This window comes from Mustelus asterias, chromosome 6, assembly GCF_964213995.1.
Source record: "Mustelus asterias chromosome 6, sMusAst1.hap1.1, whole genome shotgun sequence".
Lineage (NCBI taxonomy): Eukaryota > Metazoa > Chordata > Chondrichthyes > Carcharhiniformes > Triakidae > Mustelus > Mustelus asterias.
This window is the reverse complement of record NC_135806.1, coordinates 113,363,015-113,381,103: the sequence shown is the minus strand read 5'-3', so window position 1 is coordinate 113,381,103 and position 18,089 is coordinate 113,363,015. Positions and strand designations below refer to the sequence as shown.

The window sequence follows — 18,089 nt, the reverse complement described above, 5'->3', positions numbered from 1 at the left end:
TGTGCGTGTGTCCAATTCACCCCCAGTCCCTGGCTTCTCTCTCACTCTCAGACTGGACACTAAATTAAGTTGGACGATGAGTCCAGATTGCAGACATTACTGCACAGTTCCACATTGCTTGTATCAATTTGACAACACTGTTTTCAAAGTCCATAAGGGTTAGGAGAATAAAATGTTTTTGAACAGCAAGACGTCAGCTTAGAGGCTGACTTCTGGCCCCTATCCTCCGAGCAGCTGATTTTTGAAGCATGTATGAATGGAATGATTTAAAATAGTAATTACTGATCTCTAAGATTACTATCACTAAAATCTCCCTTTTCTGTACATTTTCTAAGAAAGGATTTAAAATGTTTGACAGAGAACCTATTCTGTGAAATAACATTTTAAAAAATTCTGGAAGTATCAGAGCAGGTCATCAAAGAATGAAGAATGGTTACAGAACAGAAGGAGGCCATTTGATCCATTCTGTCTATGCTGGCTCTCTGAAGGAACAATTCACCGAGCGTCACTCCCCACCCTCCTTCTCCGCCCATAGTACTGCACATTTGCACATTCTTTCTTTTCAAATAATAATCCAATTCCCTCTTCAATGCCTCGCTTGAACCTGTCTCCATCCTGCATCCTCAGGCAGTACACACCAGATAGAGTCATAGAGGATAGAGTCATAGAGGTTTACAGCATGGAAACAGGCCCTTCGGCCCAACTTGTCCATGCCGCCCATTTTTTTAAAACCCTAAGCTAATCCCAATTGCCTGCATTTGGCCCATATCCTTCTCTACCCATTGTACCCATGTAACTGTCTAAATGCTTTTTAAAAGACAAAATTGTACCCGCCTCTACTACCACCTCTGGCAGCTTGTTCCAGACACTCACCACCCTCTGTGTGAAAAAATTGCCCCTCTGATCACTTTTGTATCTCTCCCCTCTCATCTTAAACCTATGCCCTCTAGTTTTAGACTCCCCTACCTTTGGGAAAAGATATTGACTATCTAGCTGATCTATGCCCCTCATTATTTTATAGACCTCTATAAGATCACCCCTCAGCCTCCTATGCTCCAGAGAAAAAAGTCCCAGTGTATCCAGCCTCTCCTTATAACTCCATCCATCAAGTCCCGGTAGCATCCTAGTAAATCTTTTCTGCACTCTTTCTTGTTTAATAATATCCTTTCTATAATAGGGTGACCAGAATTGCACACAGTATTCCAAGTGTGGCCTTACCAATGTCTTGTACAACTTCAACAAGACATTCCAACTCCTGTATTCAATGTTCTGACCGATGAAACCAAGCATGCCGAATGCCTTCTTCACCACTCTGAATTACTAGATAATTCCACTTTCGGTTTGGGTTTAGCACTGTACCTGAAACATTAACTTGGCGTGGGTGGCACAGTGGTTAGTACTGCTGCTTCACAGTGCCAGAGACCCTGGTTCAATTTCTGGCTTGGGTCACTGTTTGTGAGGAGTTTACACGTTTTCCCCGTGTCTGCATGGGTTTCCTCCGGGTGCTTCAGTTTCCTCCCACAGTCTGAAAGACAAAGAACAAAGAACAATACAGCACAGGAACAGGCCCTTCGGCCCTCCAAGCCCGTGCCGCTCCCTGGTCCAAACCAGACCATTCTTTTGTATCCCTCCATTCCCACTCCGTTCATGTGGCTATCTAGATAAGTCTTAAACGTTCCCAGTGTGTCCGCCTCCACCACCTTGCCTGGCAGTGCATTCCAGGCCCCCGCCACCCTCTGTGTAAAATATGTCCTTCTGATATCTGTGTTAAACCTCCCCCCCTTCACCTTGAACCTATGACCCCTCGTGAACGTCACCACCGACCTGGGGAAAAGCTTCCCACCGTTCACCCTATCTATGCCTTTCATAATTTTATACACCTCTATTAAGTCTCCCCTCATCCTCCGGCTTTCCAGGGAGAACAACCCCAGTTTACCCAATCTCTCCTCATGACTAAGCCCCTCCATACCAGGCAACATCCTGGTAAACCTCCTCTGTACTCTCTCCAAAGCTTCCACATCCTTCTGGTAGTGTGGCGACCAGAACTGGACGCAGTATTCCAAATGCGGCCGAACCAACGTTCTATACATCTGCAACATCAGACCCCAACTTTTATACTCTATGCCCCGTCCTATAAAGGCAAGCATGCCATATGCCTTCTTCACCACCTTCTCCACCTGTGACGCCACCTTTAAGGATCTGTGGACTTGCACACCCAGGTCCCTCTGCATATCTACACCCTTTATGGTTCTGCCATTTATCGTATAGCTCCTCCCTACCTTATTTCTACCAAAATGCATCACTTTGCATTTATCAGGATTGAACTCCATCTGCCATTTCTTTGCTCAAATTTCCAGCCTATCTATATCCTTCTGTAGCCTCTGACAATGCTCCTCACTATCTGCAAGTCCTGCCAACTTTGTGTCGTCCGCAAACTTACTGATCACCCCAGTTACACCTTGTGCTGGTTAGGTGCATTGGCCGTGCTAAATTCCCCCTCAGTGTACCCTAACAGGTGCCAGAATGTGGCGGCTAGAAGATTTTCACAGTAACTTCATTGCTGTTAATGTAAGTCTACTTTTGACACTAATAAATAGACTTAAAAACTTTAAAGTTTTCTGCTGATGGACCTACCCTACATTTTTCAGCATTTTCTGTTATTATTTCAGATTTCCAACATTTGTGACCTGCCTTTCAGACTGAGTTCCTGACTGGTTTTGTAAATGAAGTGTCTATGGAGAGAGGTACACCGCTCGACAATCACCAGGCAAGAGTGTTCTCTTCCTGTTGGGGAACATTTCAGCGGTCACGGGCATTCGGCCTCTGATCTTCGGGTAAGCGTTCTCCAAGGCGGCCTTCACGACAATGCAGAGTCGCTAAGCAGAGACTGATAGCCAAGTTCCACATACATGAGGACGGCCTCAACCGGGATCTTGGGTTCATGTCACACTATCTGTAACCCCCATGACTTGCCTGGGCTTGCAAAATCTCACTAACTGTCCTGTCTGGAGACAATACACATCTCTTTAACCTGTGCTTAACCCTCTCTCCACTCACATTGTCTATACCTTTAAGACTTGATTATCTGTAAAGACTCACATTCCAACCATTATTTTGTAAATTGAGTTTGTGTCTTTATATGCCCTGTTTGTGAACAGAATTCCCACTCACCTGATGAAGGGGTAGCGCTCCGAAAGCTAGTGGCTTGTGCTACCAAATAAACCTGTTGGACTTTACCCTGGTGTTGTGAGACTTCTTACTGTGTTTACCCCATCCAATGCCGACGTCTCCACATTATGGAGAGAGGAACAGAGAGTTAACATTTTGAGTCTGATATAACGCTTCATCAGAACTCTTGGGTTCCAAAGAAGAGTTATACAGACTTGAAATGTTAAGTCTGTTTCTCTCTTCACAGATGCTGCCAAACCTGCTGGGATTTTATAGCATTTTCTGTCTTTATTATATATCAAATGAGAGTGTACTGGCTTACTGAAGGATTACCCATTTCGCCCAACAATGCAGTAGGCAAGAAACCTTTTGGGATGATTGAGCTGAGATACTCTCCTACTGCTGAGACCAGTTTGGACAATACTTAAGGGTGACCTCCTACTGATCCAACATACTCCAGTAGGGTCAACAGCATGGATCATTAATGGTCACGAACCCAGGGAAGCTACCAACACTCATCCTTTAGCAGCATCTAGTGGAGTGCTGCTTAGATTAATTATGAAGCTAAATTTAGCGTGGTTTTCAGCATGGGGGCTCCACTGTAGATCTTCTTACATAGAGAAAGAAGGAAGGACTTCCATTTGTATTGCACTTTTCACAACCATCAAGCTTTTGAAATGTAGGGTGAAATCCTACGTGGAGGTGGTGACTCCAAGCCACCCCACCCCCACTCCTTGATTGAGAAGCCAGGGACAAGCTCACCTCCCCATGACTGAGGAACCCTGAGATGATTTAACAGTCATTGGAGGATCAGATAGCTGGCAGCTCTCCAGTCCCAACATCGCCACCGAGAGCGGTGGCCATTGCTGGTTCTGCAGTCAGTTCCCAATGAAGAGCATCGCTAGAGTCATAAAAACAAGATGAATGTACAAGGGGTGGAGTGTGGCAAGGGGTGGTTTCACTAGGGTCAGTCTGGTAGGCCCTGATATGGGGGTCGGGGTTATGATTGGGATGGTGGGGTGAACAAGCCAGAGCGGGGGCAGCACCATTGGTCAGAAGGTGCCTGAACAGAAAGGTTCCTTGCCCAACCCCCAACAATGTCACCAAGATTTACCTGGCAGTTATGCCATGTGATGTGAACACCTCCATGCTCACCCACCCAAGTGCTGGTTAAATGCCAGGAGGCACATGAGTGGCTATCAATTGGCTATTTAATTGGCCCAAAGGCAAGTGAGGTACCCACACCACCTCTTGATTGGTAAATTATCATTGGAGGAGGCAATGGGCATAGCTCACCCCACCTTGCTACCCAATTGCACACGTTCCTCCTGCCAGTCTGCTCCTGGGATGAGGCAAGGAAAGACAGTTCAGCCAACAGTCACTGTTGTACCTCTCTGCAGCTACTGCCCTCCTCCAATGCCTCTGCAACAGGATGGGACTGCTCTCACCAGAGTCCATTCTCTTCTATTGAATCGTAGCCAGAATATCACTTGCAATAGCTTCCATTCATGCTCCCACACTGTAAACTCTGGTGTCTCCTAAGCCTCTGTATGGTGTAGGTACACACAGTAAGAGTTTTAACAACAGGTTTATTTAGTAGCAAATTTGTTGGACTTTAACCTGGTGTTGTTAAAACTCTTACTGTGTTTACCCCAGTCCAACGCCGGCATCTCCACATCATGGTGTAGGTACACCCATAGTGCTGTTAGGGAGGGAGTTCCAGAACTTTGACTTCCTGACAGTGAAAGAACAGCGACATATTTCCAAATCAGGATGGTGATTGGTTTAGAGAGGACCATCCAGGTAGTGATGTTCCCAGGTATCAACTGATCTTGTCCTTTTTCTAGAAAGTAGTGGTCATGGGTTTGGAAGGTGTTGTCTTAGGGACCTTGGCAAATCTTGTAGATGGTATACGCTGATGCCACTGTGAATTGGGGAGAGTGAATGTTTGTGGATGGGGGTGGGGGGGGGGCAATCAAGCAGGCTGTTTTGCCCTGGATGGTGTCAATCTTGAGTGTTGTTGGAGCTGCACTCATCCAGGCAAGTGGAGAGTATTCCATCACACTCCTGACTTGTGTCTTCTAGATGGAGGATTGGGTTTGCAGAGTCAGGAAGTGACACTACAGAACTCTCAGCCTCTGACCTGCTTTTGTAGTCATATTTATATAACTTGTCCGGTTCTGTTTCTGGTCAATGAGAACCTCCATATTTATACTGGGCAATTCAGCGATGGTAATACCACTGAATGTCAAGGGGCGATAGTTGGATTCTCTCTCGTTGTAGATGGTGATTACCTGGCAGTTGCGTGGCGTGAATGTTACTTGCCATTTATCAGCCAACCCTGAATGTTGTCCAAGTCTTGCTGCATGTTGGCATGGACTACTTCAGTATTTGAGGAGTTGTGAATGGTGCTGAACATTATGCAGTCATCAGTAAACATCCTCACATGACAGAGTGAAAGTAATTGATTAAATAGCTGAAGATGGTAGGGTCTTGGACGTTATCCTGAGGAGTTACTTGAATTCAACTTGCACCAGCTGCCATGGTGGAGTTCAACTTGTATTCCCAGACCATTAGCCTGGACCTCTGGATTACTAGATTGGGAACATTACCACTAGGCCACCACAATCTCTGAGAACTATCCAATTCCTACTTGAAAGCAATTACACCTTGGAACTGAGATGATTGACTTCCAGCTACCCTGATTTCCACAGACTCCAGTTTTGCTAGGGTTTCTTGATGCCACACTCGCTAAAATGCTGCCTTGGGCTTTCACTTTCATCTCACCTTTGGAGTTCAGCTCTTTTGTTCATGTTTGAACTAAGGCTGTAATGAGGGCAGGAGCTGTGTGATCCTGGCGGAACCCAATCTGAGCATCACTGAGCAGGATATTGCTGAGAAAGTGTCATTTGATAGCGCTGTTAATGACCTCTTCCATTATTTTGCTAATGATCCGGAGTAAATTGATGGGGCGATAATGGATGGGTTGGATTTATCTTGCTTTTTATGCTGGGTAGCTCTCAGCATTGTAGCTGCACTGGGACAGCTTGGTTAGGGGCTCAGCAAGTTTTGGAGAACAGGTCTTCAGTATTATTGCCGGAACAGAGTCCATGGCCTTTGCAGTATTCATGGCCTTCTGTCATTTCTAGATATCATGTGGAGCAAATAGAGTTAGCTGAATTAAGGCATCTGTGATACGAGGGACCACAGCAGGAGGAGCTCCTGGCTGAAGATTGTTGCAAATGCTTCAGCCTTCTCTTTTGCATTGAAATGCGGAGTTCTCCCATCATTGAAGATGGGGATATTTATGGACCCTCCTCCTCCAGTCAGTAGCTTAATTGTCCACGAGCATTCAGGACTGGATTTGGTAGGACTGCAGAGCTTTGATCTGATCTGATCTGTTGACTTTGAGATCTCTTCGCTCTGTCTATCACTTGCTGCTTCTGCTCTTTGGCATGTAGGTTATAGTTAACCAGGCAGACACCTCATTGTTAGGTATGGCTGTTGCTGCTATACTCCTCATTGAACCAGGGTTGGACCCTTGACTTGATGGAATGATGGAGCGGTCTATATGCCAGGCCATGAGGTTACAGATTGTGGTTGTGTACAATTCTGATGCTGTTGATGGCCCACAGTGCCTCATGACTTCCCAGTCTTGTCTTGCTTGATCTGTTCTAAACTATTGCATTTAGCACCGTGTTAGTACCAAACAACACAATGGAGGGTATCCTCAGTGTGATTCTATGAAGTTGGGACTTCATTTCCACAAGGTCAGGACAGCGGTCTCCCCTACCAATACTGTCATGGACAGATGCATCTGCATCAGCTAGTTTGGTGAGGTTGAGGTCAAGTAGGTTTTCCCCTCTAGTTGATTCCCTCATCACCTGTTTTAGGACTCAGCCAGATTGGTCTGTAGTGTGCTACCTAGCCAGTCTTGGTGATGGACATTAAAGTCCACCATCCAGAGTACATTCTATGAACTTCTCACGCTCAGTGCTTCCTCCAAGTGTGTTCAACATGCAGGAGTACTGATTCATCAGCTGGGGGAGGGGGGGAGGGGGCAAGTGGTACATTTAAAAAAGCACAAAATTTCATTGCTCAGGTCTGACCTGATGCCATGAGACTTCATGGGATCCAGCATTGATGTTGAAAACTCCCAAGGCAACTCCCTCCTCACTGTATATCACTGTACTGCCACAACTGATAGATCTGTTCTGTCACTGATAGTGGTGTCTGGGATATTGTCTGTAGTGTATGAATCCATGTGTATGACTATACCAGGCTGTTCCATGACATTCTCTGAGACAGTTTTCTCAAATTTTGGCACAGGTCCCCAGATGTTTGTAAGGAGGACTTTGCAGGGTCAATAGGGGTAGGTTTACTATTGTCGTTTCTGGTGTCTAGGTTAAAACTGGGTGATCCATCCAGTTTCATTCCTTTTTGTAGACTTTGTAGCAGGTTAATATTGTTGAGGCCATTTCAAAGGACATTTAAGAGTCAACCGCATTGCTGTGCACCTGTAGTCACATGCAGATCAAACCAGGCAAGGACAGCAGACTTCCTTCCCTAAAGGACATTAGCGAAACAGATGGGTTTTTAATGACAATCTGCAATGGTTTCATGGTCACAATTACCAAGACTAACTTTTAATTACTTGAATTTAACTTGCACCAGCTGCCATGGTGGAGCTCAACTTGTATTCCCAGACCATTAGCCTGGACCTCTGGATTACTAGATTGGGAACGTTACCACTAGGCCACCACAACTCTCTGGGAATTATCCAATTCTTACTTGAAAGCCATGATTGAATCTGCCTCAGCCATACCCTTGGGCATTGCATTCCACATTCTGACCACCTGCTGCGTAAAATTTTTTCATAGAATCCTTACAGTGTAGAAGGAGGCCACTCGGCCCATCCAGCCTGTACCAACAGCAATCTCACCCAGGCCCTATTCCCATAACCCCACATACTTACCCTGCTAATCCCCCTGACACTAAGGGCCAATCAATCTATCCCGCACATCTTTGGGCTGTGCGAGGAAACCAGAGCACCTAGGCAGACATGGGGCGGGGGGGGGGGATCATGCTTCTTGTGCCTATTAAATGGGTGTCCTCTGATTCTGGCCCAAGCTAGGGAGGGGCTGAATGGCCTCCTGCTGTAGCTGACCTCATAGCCAAGTGCGTACTGTGACGTCACAGGCCGCGTGCTCACTCCCATCGGCCCTCCCCCTTTCCCGCGCCTGCCGCCGCCGCCGATACGTCACTTCCGGAGCTGCCGGCGCATGCGGGGTCACAGCTTTTAGTTTTGTTTTGGTGCTGGTTGGGTTTTGGAAGCCTCTCTGATCGTTCGCGGACTTGGCTGTTCGCGTCTGCTCATCTCGTCCTCGGACCGCGGCCTTCCCCAGGCCCAGCAGCTGTTTGGTTTGGCCGGGGGGGGGGGGATATAACCCAGGCAGCCTGCTGCTTCTCCTGGGTGAGAGGAGCCGGGACACTGCGGCAGCCCCAACCTCCCCCCTAACTCACGAAAATCTACCACTCCCATCCCGGCTCTGTTCCAGTCCTCCCCTCCCCCCCCCCCCCCCAATCCCCCTGCTGCTGGCAGACATTCCCCCCCCACCCCCTCGGGACACACTGTCAGGTGAGTGAGTGTCTCTCTGCAAGCAGTTAGATTCCCTTTAAACCAGTCTGTAGCTCGCTTGATGGATTTTTGAGAATGAACTGTGTGCGCTTTTGTTAATAATTCCACTTCTTCCTGATGGAAGAAGGTGGAACAGAGTGTGGCCGGGGTGCGTGGGGTCCTTAATTATGCTGGCTGCTTTGCCAAGGCAGTGGGAAGTGTAGACAGAATCAATGGATGGGAGGCTGATTTGCGTGATGGATTGGGCTACATTCATGACCTTTTGTAGTTTCTTGCGGTCTTGGGCAGAGCAGGAGCCATACCAAGCTGTGAAACAACCAGAAAGAATGCTTTCTATGGTGCATCTGTAAAAGAGATTCATAGCTGACATGCCAAATTTCCTTCGTCTTCTGAGAAAGTGGAGGCATTGGTGGACTTTCTTAACTATAGTGTTGACATGGGGGGACCAGGACAGCTTGTTGGTGATCTGGACACCTAAAAACTTGAAGCTCTCGACCATTTCTACTACGTCTCCCTTGATGTAGACAGAGGCATATTCTCCTCTACACCTCCTGAAGTCGATGACAATCTCCTTCATTTTGTTGACATTGAGGGAGAGATTATTGTCGCCACACCAGTTCACCAGATTCTCTATCTCATTCCTGTATTCTGTCTGATCATTGTTTGAGATTTGTTGCAGTACGGAGGTGTAATCAATAAACTTGAAAATCGAGTGACACTAATAAATAAGTAAATAAATAGTAACTTGTGACACTAATAAATAAGCTTTAAAAAACTTTGGATAAAGATTAGAATTGGATACTGGAATTGCAACGCTGTTCAGGAAACCATAATATGGGATATATTAAGAAGTCTCACAACACCAGGTTAAAGTCCAACAGGTTTATTTGGTAGCAAAATCCACTAGCTTTCGGAGCGCTGCCCCTTCGTCAGGTGAGTGGGAGATCTGTTCACAAACAGGGCATATAAAGACACAAACTCAATTTACAAAATAATGGTTGGAATGCGAATCTTTCCAGGTAATCAAGTCTTAAAGGTACAGACAATGTGAGTGGAGAGAGCGTTAAGCACAGGTTAAAGAGATGTGTATTGTCTCCAGACAGGACAGTTAGTGAGATTTTGCAAGCCCAGGCAAGTCATGGGGGTTACAGATAGTGTGACATGAACCCAAGATCCCAGTTGAGGCCGTCCTCATGTGTGCGGAACTTGGCTATCAGCCTCTGCTCAGCAACTCTGCGCTGTCGTGTGGGGTGAAGGCCGCCTTGGCGAACGCTTACCCGACGATCAGAGGCCGAATGCCCATGACCGCTGAAGTGTTCCCCAACAGGAAGAGAACACTCTTGCCTGGTGATTGTCGAGTGGTGTTCATTCATCCGCTGACGTAGCGTTTGCATGGTCTCCCCAATGTACCATGCCTCGGGACATCCTTTCCTGCAGCGTATCAGGTAGACAACGTTGGCCGAGTTGCAAGAGTATGTACTGTGTACCTGGTGGATGGTGTTCTCACGTGAGATGATGGCATCCGTGTTGATGATCCGGCACGTCTTGCAGAGGTTGCTGTGGCAGGGTTGTATGGTGTCGTGGTCACTGTTCTCCTGAAGGCTGGGTAGTTTGTTGCGGACAATAGTCTGTTTGAAGGCAAGAAGTGGGGGTGTGTGGATGGCCTTGGTGAGATGTTCGTCTTCATCAATGACATGTTGAAGGCTCCGGAGAAGATGTCGTAGCTTCTCCGCTCCGGGGAAGTACTGGACGACTAAGGGTACTCTGTCCGCCGTGTCCTGTGTTTGTCTTCTGAGGAGGTCGGTGTGGTTTTTCGCTGTGGCGCATCGGAACTGTCGATCGATGAGTCGAGCGCCATATCCTGTTCTTTTGAGGGCATCTTTCAGCATCTGGAGGTGTCTGTTGCGATCCTCCTCATCTGAGCAGATCCTGTGTATACGGAGAGCTTGTCCGTAGGGGATGGCTTCTTTAACGTGTTTAGGGTGGAAGCTGGAGAAGTGGAGCATCATGAGGTTATCCGTGGGCTTGCGGTACAGTGAGGTGCTGAGGTGACCGTCCTTGATGGAGATGCATGTGTCCAAGAATGCAACCGATTCCGGAGAGTAGTCCATGGCGAGTCTGATGGTGGGATGGAACTTGTTGATGTCATCATATAGTTGTTTCAATGATTGTTCACCATGAGTCCAAAGGAAGAAAATGTCATCCATGTTTCTAGTGTATAGCATCGGTTGAAGGTCCTGTGTGGTGAAGAGGTTTTGTTCGAATCTGTGCATGAAGATGTTGGCATATTGAGGTGCGAATTTGGTCCCCATGGCTGTTCCGTGTGTCTGGATGAAAAACTGGTTGTTGAAGGTGAAGACATTGTGGTCCAGGATGAAGCGGATGAGTTGTAAAATTGCATCTGGAGACTGGCAGTTGTCGGTATTGAGTACTGTGGCAGTTGCAGCAATGCCATCGTCGTGGGGGATGCTGGTGTAGAGAGCCGCGACATCCATTGTGACCAGGAGTGCTCCTGGTTCAACTGCTCCATGTGTGCTGAGTTTCTGTAGGAAGTCCTTAGTGTCGCGACAAAAGCTGGGGGTTCTTTGTACAATGGGTTTCAGGATGCCCTTGACGTAGCCGGAGAGGTTCTCGCTCAGGGTCCCATTGCCCGATACGATGGGACGGCTGGGTGTGTGTGTTTGCCTTGTGTATCTTCGGGAGGCAGTAGGGATCTCCAACACTGGGAGTACGTGGGATGAGAGCACGGAGGGTGCTCTGAAGGTCCGGATCAAAGGTCTTAATCGGTCTGTTGAGTTGACGGTTATGTTCTTTGGTCAGATCTGCGACTAACTGTCTGTAGTGTTCCTCGTTGTTCAGTTGTCAGTACACTTCTTTGCAGTAATCCGTTCTGTTCAGTATGACGATGGCCCCTCCTTTGTCTGCTGGTTTGATGACAATGTTGCGGTTGGTCTTGAGAGCGCGGATGGCGTTGCGTTGTGATTGGGTGATGTTCGGGGCTGTCTTGTGAGTGCGGTTGATGAATCTGGTGTTGACGCACCTCCTGATGGCTTGGGCATACATGTCAACTCGAGGGCAGCGGCCTTCCGGAGGAGTCCAATTCGACTCTTTCCTCTTCGGTTGCTGCACTGCGGATCTCTCTGTTGGCTGTGCCGGTTCATTGGCTGTCTCATTGTGTTCGCTGTTGGCCTCTTGGGGTTTGTGGAAGAACTCCCGCAGCCTCATTCGCCTGATGAATTCCTCTGTATCCACTGCGAGACTGATGGGTTCTATTTTGGTGGCGGGGCAGAAATTGAGCCCTCGGCTGAGAACTTCGATTTCATCTGGTTGAAGTGTGTGGTCCGACAAGTTGACAGTGGACTTCCCTGCAGTGGTACTGTTTTCTACTGTGGTACCGGGGGAGGCTTGGTTGCTGCTGCTGGTGATGCCGAGTTTCTCAAGTTTCCTGTTCTTGGTGCGCATGTAGATGGTGTAGTTCCTTTGTCTTGTCTGCTTGGCAGAGTTTCGCAGCTGGTCTGCATCCTGAGCACAAGTTGAGAATATGGACTCTATCTTGGTTTCCCAATGCGGCGTTTGCTGTAGAGCTGGTGTATAAGGTGGTTGAGGAATGTGAGCGAGGTGCGACGGCGAAGTTTCTCAGCATAGTCTGTGTTATAGGTTGACCTGAGTGGGTTCGTGATCTGTAGTCCTTTCGGTATCTTGTCTGCTTTCTTGCATCTTTGTAGAAATTTGATGTCTGTGTCAATATGCGCGATCTTCTTGGAGATCCTCTCCACTTGGAGCCGGCAGTTTGCAGTGTCGATGGTAGTCATGATGTGGAGATGCCGCCGTTGGACTGGGGTGAACACAGTAAGAAGTCTCACAACACCAGGTTAAAGTCCAACAGGTTTATTTGGTAGCAAAATCCACTAGCTTTCAGAATGCTTGCTGCTCCTTCGTCAGGTGAGTGGGAGTCCTATTCACAAAACTAGTGCTAGTGGATTTTGCTACCAAATAAACCAACAGGACTTTAACCTGGTGTTGTGAGACTTCTTACTGTGTTCACCCCAGTCCAACGCTGGCATCTCCACATCATGGGATATATTGCCAGATCTAGGGGATCTAATTATTTTAATAATTTAGCATAAAATTACAATCTGTGCACTATTGCTTAATGAAATCTAGAGGATTGTTATATTTTGCAGTAAATTGTAATCTAAATTTTGTCGGTAATAGGCAAGTAAAACATTTCAGTTTATCTCTCTGGAAAGTAGTGATCATCATTAGAGATGAAGCAACTCACTTGTGAGTAGTAGCCATGTCTTTATTTGAGTAGCAAGTTTCATTGTCTAGTTAATATAACCATGGCATGGCAGCTCAGATCTGTGGAGTGAGCACCTCTATGTGGGGACTTCAGGACACATCTCGTCCTGGATAGCCATATGTGCAGGAAGTGTCTTCAGCTCCAGCAGCTCAAATTCTAGGTTTTGTGGCTTTGTGGATAGTCTTTTTATAGAAGTGGTCACTCAACAGCTTAAATAGAGGGAACAGGTGACTGCCAGGCAGTGCATCTCATTCTCTAACCAATATTCAATTCTGAGAACGATGATTTGCCTGGGGAATGCAGCCAGAAGCAAGTCCATAACAGCACTGCTAGCTCAGCTAGTGGGTGCATGAGAAAGATTGGAAAGTAAATAATCATGGGGAATTTGATGGTTCGGGAGCAGTTGCAATTGTGAACAGAGTCTAACGAGCTAGGAAGGAAACTAGCAAGCAGGACCTCAAAAGTAGTCCCCTCTGAGTTACTTATTGTACCACGTGCAAGTGAGTATAGAAATAGGATTGAGCAGATAGATGTGTGGCTGGAGGGATGGTGCAAGAAGGAGAGATTTGGAGTCCTCAGACTTTGGACAGGGTTTGGGGAGATAGGATCTGTATAGCAAAGACAGATTGCACCTAGACTTGGCCAGGGCCAATTTTCCAGTAGCTTCAGCAAATCGCTCTACATGGGAATGTTTAAACAAATGGATATGGAAACCAGGAGTTAATATTGGAAAGGAACATTTGAGGTGTACCTGGGAGTGACGGATTGTATAAGAGTAAGAAGTAGTAAAGTATTAGGTTGGGTCAGAGTAAGAAGGAATGTAATCAAATCTAAATTAATGTTATTGTGCATGTATGTGAATGCGTGTAATATGGGAAATTAATGAACTGCAGATAGCCATTTGGGAATATGATGTGACAATAACAGAGACCTGGTTCAAAGAAGGACAGGAATGTGTACTATATATTCCATGATGTATGCATTTCAGGAAAGTTGGAAGGAATGAAAGGAGAAGGGGTGGCAGTATTGATTAAGGAGAACATTCCAATGCTGGAGAGAGAGGCTGCTCCAGATGGGCCAAGGACAGAATCTATTTGGCTTGACCTAAGAAAAAATAAAAGTACCATTACTTTGCTTGGTGTATTCTGTAGGCCAAACATTAGCGGGAATGGTGTAGACGAGCAAGTTTTCAAGGAAACTCCAGAAAAGTGTAACAATGATAGAGTGGTTATAATGGGGGATTCTAATTATCCCAATATAGGCCGGGTTAGAAAGATATAAAAGGACAGAGAGAGACAAGCATTCCTAGAGTGTGTTCAGAAGAATTTTCTCACATCAGTATGTTTCCATTCCAACAAGAAAGAAAGCATTGCTGGACCTGGTTCTTGAGAATGAAGTGGGCCATGTGGGGATCAAGTGTTTGTAGGGGGCAGTGATCACTATATCTTAAGGGTTTAGGTTGATTATGGAAAAGGACAAGGAGGAATCCAGTATAAGAATACTTAATTGAGAAGCGCAAACTTCAATGGGATGAGAATAGATCTGGCCCAGTGAAATTTGAATCAAAGATTGGAAGACAAAACGATAACTGAACAATGGGTTGCCTTCAAAGAAAAGAGAGTTTGGGTACAGTTCTCACAAGACTGGAATATAGGTCAAACAAATCCAGAGGCAGCAGATGATGAAAGAGAGAGTAAGATGAAGCAAAAAAAGGGTGCATGTAGGAAGTTCAAAGGAGAATTGAAAAAACAAATAAAAGAAAAACAAGGGTATGAGAGGAGACTGGCAGCTACCATAAAAGGGGATATTGCTGTTGAAGCTTTTTATCTTGCACAGGACAAATGCAAGAATACCAAATTTCAAAGGGAAAACCAATTTATACTGCTTATGAAAAGGGTGCTGATTGATTGGCAAGAGAGCTGTGGTCAAGGCACGCCATGGAGAGTGCACCAAGTTTTTGTTTAAATTTTAAAAAGGCAAGTTGACTCTGATCAAAGCTTTGCCCCATGAGGAATGCGCTAGGAAACCAATGTCTCCTTTATGCTTTTAATTGAAAAAGGTGTAATGCAGGGACGATATGGATATGTGTGTGTGTGTGTGCGCGTGTGTGTGTCAACAAGCATTAGTGAGCTCAATGATCTCATCGGCCTAGCCACTTTCCCACAGGATAGCTTTGATGCACCCTATTTTGGCATCAAGCTTGCACAGTGAGCAAATGGCTTGGGCCCTATTTATGAGGTTACTGATAAGGACAATGTTATATTCCTGGAGCTGTTGGCATCCCAACACCTATATTGACCAGTGAAATTAGGCTTGCAGTGGACAGTAAGGATAAGCCCAGCAAATACAGGCCAGTCAGTTTAACCTCGATGGTGGGAAAACCTTTCAAACGATAATTTGGGACAAAATTAACAGTCACTTAAGTAAATATGGGTTAATTAAGAAAAGCCAGCATAGATTAACTAAGGGTAAATCAATTTCAATAACTTTGATGAGATAACAGAGAGGGTTTATGAGGGTATTACGGTCGATGTGGTGTTATGGACTTCCAAAAGGCATTTAATGAATTTGCACTTCAGATTTGTTACAAACTTAGTGCTCTGGAATGAAAGGGACAGTGGTAGCATGGGTGTGAAATTGACTGCGCGACAGAAAACAGAGTAATAGTGGTGAATAGTTGTTTTTGGACTGGTGGAAGGTTTATTTATTCATTCATGAGATGTGTGCATCACTGGCAAGATAACCATTTGTTTATCTCTAATTGCCCTTATAGCATAACTCTATATTATAGAATCCTACAGTACAGAAGGAGGCCATTCAGCCCATCGTGTCTGCACTGACCACAATCCCACCCAGGCCCCATTGCCGTAACCCCTCATATTTACTCTGCTAATCCCCCTGACACTAGGGTTAATTTAGCGTGGCCAATCAACCTCACCCGCACGTACATCTTTGGACTTTGGGGGGAACTGGAGCACCCGGAGAAAACCCACGCAGACATGGGGAGAATGTGCAAACTCCACACAGACAGTGACCTAAGGCAGGAATTGAACACAGGTCCCTGGCGCTGTGAGGCAGCAGTGCTAATCACTGTGCCATCGTGCCGTCCCATCATTAATGATCTAGACTGTGTTGTACAGGGCATAATTTCAAAAGTTGCCGATGATACAAAACTTGGATGTGCTATGAATTGTGAGGAAGTTTGTATTAAGGTCATGTAGGTCATGGAATGAGTCAACGAGTGGCAGATGAAATTTAATGCAGAGAAATCTAAAGTAATTATTTTATATAGACTCTCTGCATTCTTCCTACCAAATTAAAGGGTACAATTCTAATGGGGTGTGGGAGCAGAGGGACCTGGGGGTATATATGCATAAATCACTGAAAGTGGTTAGTAAAGCATATGGGATCTGGGGCAACAAAACATAGGAATTAGGAGCAGGAGAAGTCCAAATGGCCCTTTGAGCCTGCTCTGCTGTTCAGTGTAATAATAGGTGATCTTAGTCTTCAACTCCACTTTCCTGTTCGCTCCCCAAAACCCTTGATCCCCTGAGGGACCAACATCTGAGTTATGAGAAACTTGTATGAAATACTGGTTCAGCTTCAACTGGAGTATTGTGTCCAGTTCCGGCATCACACTTTAGGAAGGGTGCAAAGGCATTAGGATGCAGAAATGATTGAAAAGCTTCAGTTAAGTAGATAAATTGAAGAAGCTGAGGCTGTTCTGTTTGGAAGGTAGAAAGTTGAGAAGAGATTTGATAGAGGTATTCAAAATCATGAGGGTCTGGACAGAGTACATTTGGGGCAAACTTCCCACCAGTAAAGGGATAGAGAACCAGAGGACCCTGATTTGATGTTTGGTAAAAGAAGCAATGGCGATTTGAGGAAAATCGTTTTTGTGTAATGAGTGGTTATTAGGATCTGAAATGCACTCCTTCAGAATGTGATTGAGGTAGATTCAATCATAGCTTTCAAAAGAGAAATTACCTGAAGAGCTGAAATTTGCAAGACCATGGGGAGCAGGTGAGGCAGTGGCAGTGAATTGCTCTTATAGAGAGCTAGCTTAGACAGGTTGGCGCAAATGGCCTCCTTCTGTGCTGTAACCATTCTATGATTCAATTGGGCACGATGGCACAGTGGTTAGCACTGCTGCATCACAGCGCCAGGGACTTGTGTTTGATTCTTGGTTTGGGTCACTCTCTGTGTGGAGTTTGCACGTTCTCCCCGTGTCTGCGTGTGTTTTCTCTGGGTGCTCCGGTTTCTTCCCACAGTCCAGGGACGTGTGGATTAGGTGGATAGCACAGTAAGAAGTCTCACAACACCAGGTTAAAGTCCAACAGGTTTATTTGGTAGCAAATACCATAAGCTTTCGGAGCACTGCCCCTTCGTCAGATGGAGTGGTTATCTAACCACTCCATCTGACGAAGGGGCAGTGCTCCGAAAGCTTATGGTATTTGCTACCAAATAAACCTGTTGGACTTTAACCTGGTGTTGTGAGACTTCTTACTGTGCTTACCCCAGTCCAACGCCGGCATCTCCACATTAGGTGGATAGGCCATGCTAAAATTGCCCCTTAGTGTCAGGGAGACTAGCTAGGGTAAATGCATGGGGCTATGGGGATAGGACCTGGGTGGTATTGTGGTTGGTGCAGACTTGATGGGCCGAATGGCCTCCTTCTGCACTGTAGGATTTAATGATTGATTATAAATTGGTGGGTATAAAATTGTTTAAAAACGCAGAGTGGACGGGAACAGACCCAGTGCAACTGTAGATATCAGGGACATCTTGGGAGGTAAAATAAATCAATCCTAAAGGAGGCAGAAAGCAACAAAATGAGCTATACTGATTAACAAAATCTAATGCTGCAAAAGCTAACACGAAGGGAATGCTATAGACCTTGGGTCAGCATAAGAAAAACATTGATCAATAAAGTATGTGAACATAGGAAAATTATTTCAATGGGAAATTTCAATCAATCCG

The 18,089-nt window shown here is 45.9% G+C and overlaps 1 protein-coding gene across 2 annotated transcripts in view; it reads left to right on the top strand.

The window, feature by feature from the left end:
* The first annotated feature begins 8,454 nt into the window (after nt 1–8,454).
* The window catches only part of wdr41 (WD repeat domain 41), a 62,721-nt gene continuing 53,086 nt past the window's right edge, over nt 8,455–18,089 (top strand). The window contains exon 1 of one of the 2 annotated variants that reach the window (XM_078214957.1): nt 8,455–8,806. The gene's annotated coding sequence lies outside the window, so the exon portion shown is untranslated. The remainder of the gene's footprint in view (nt 8,807–18,089) is intronic. The other variant, XM_078214958.1, reaches the window with a different exon arrangement.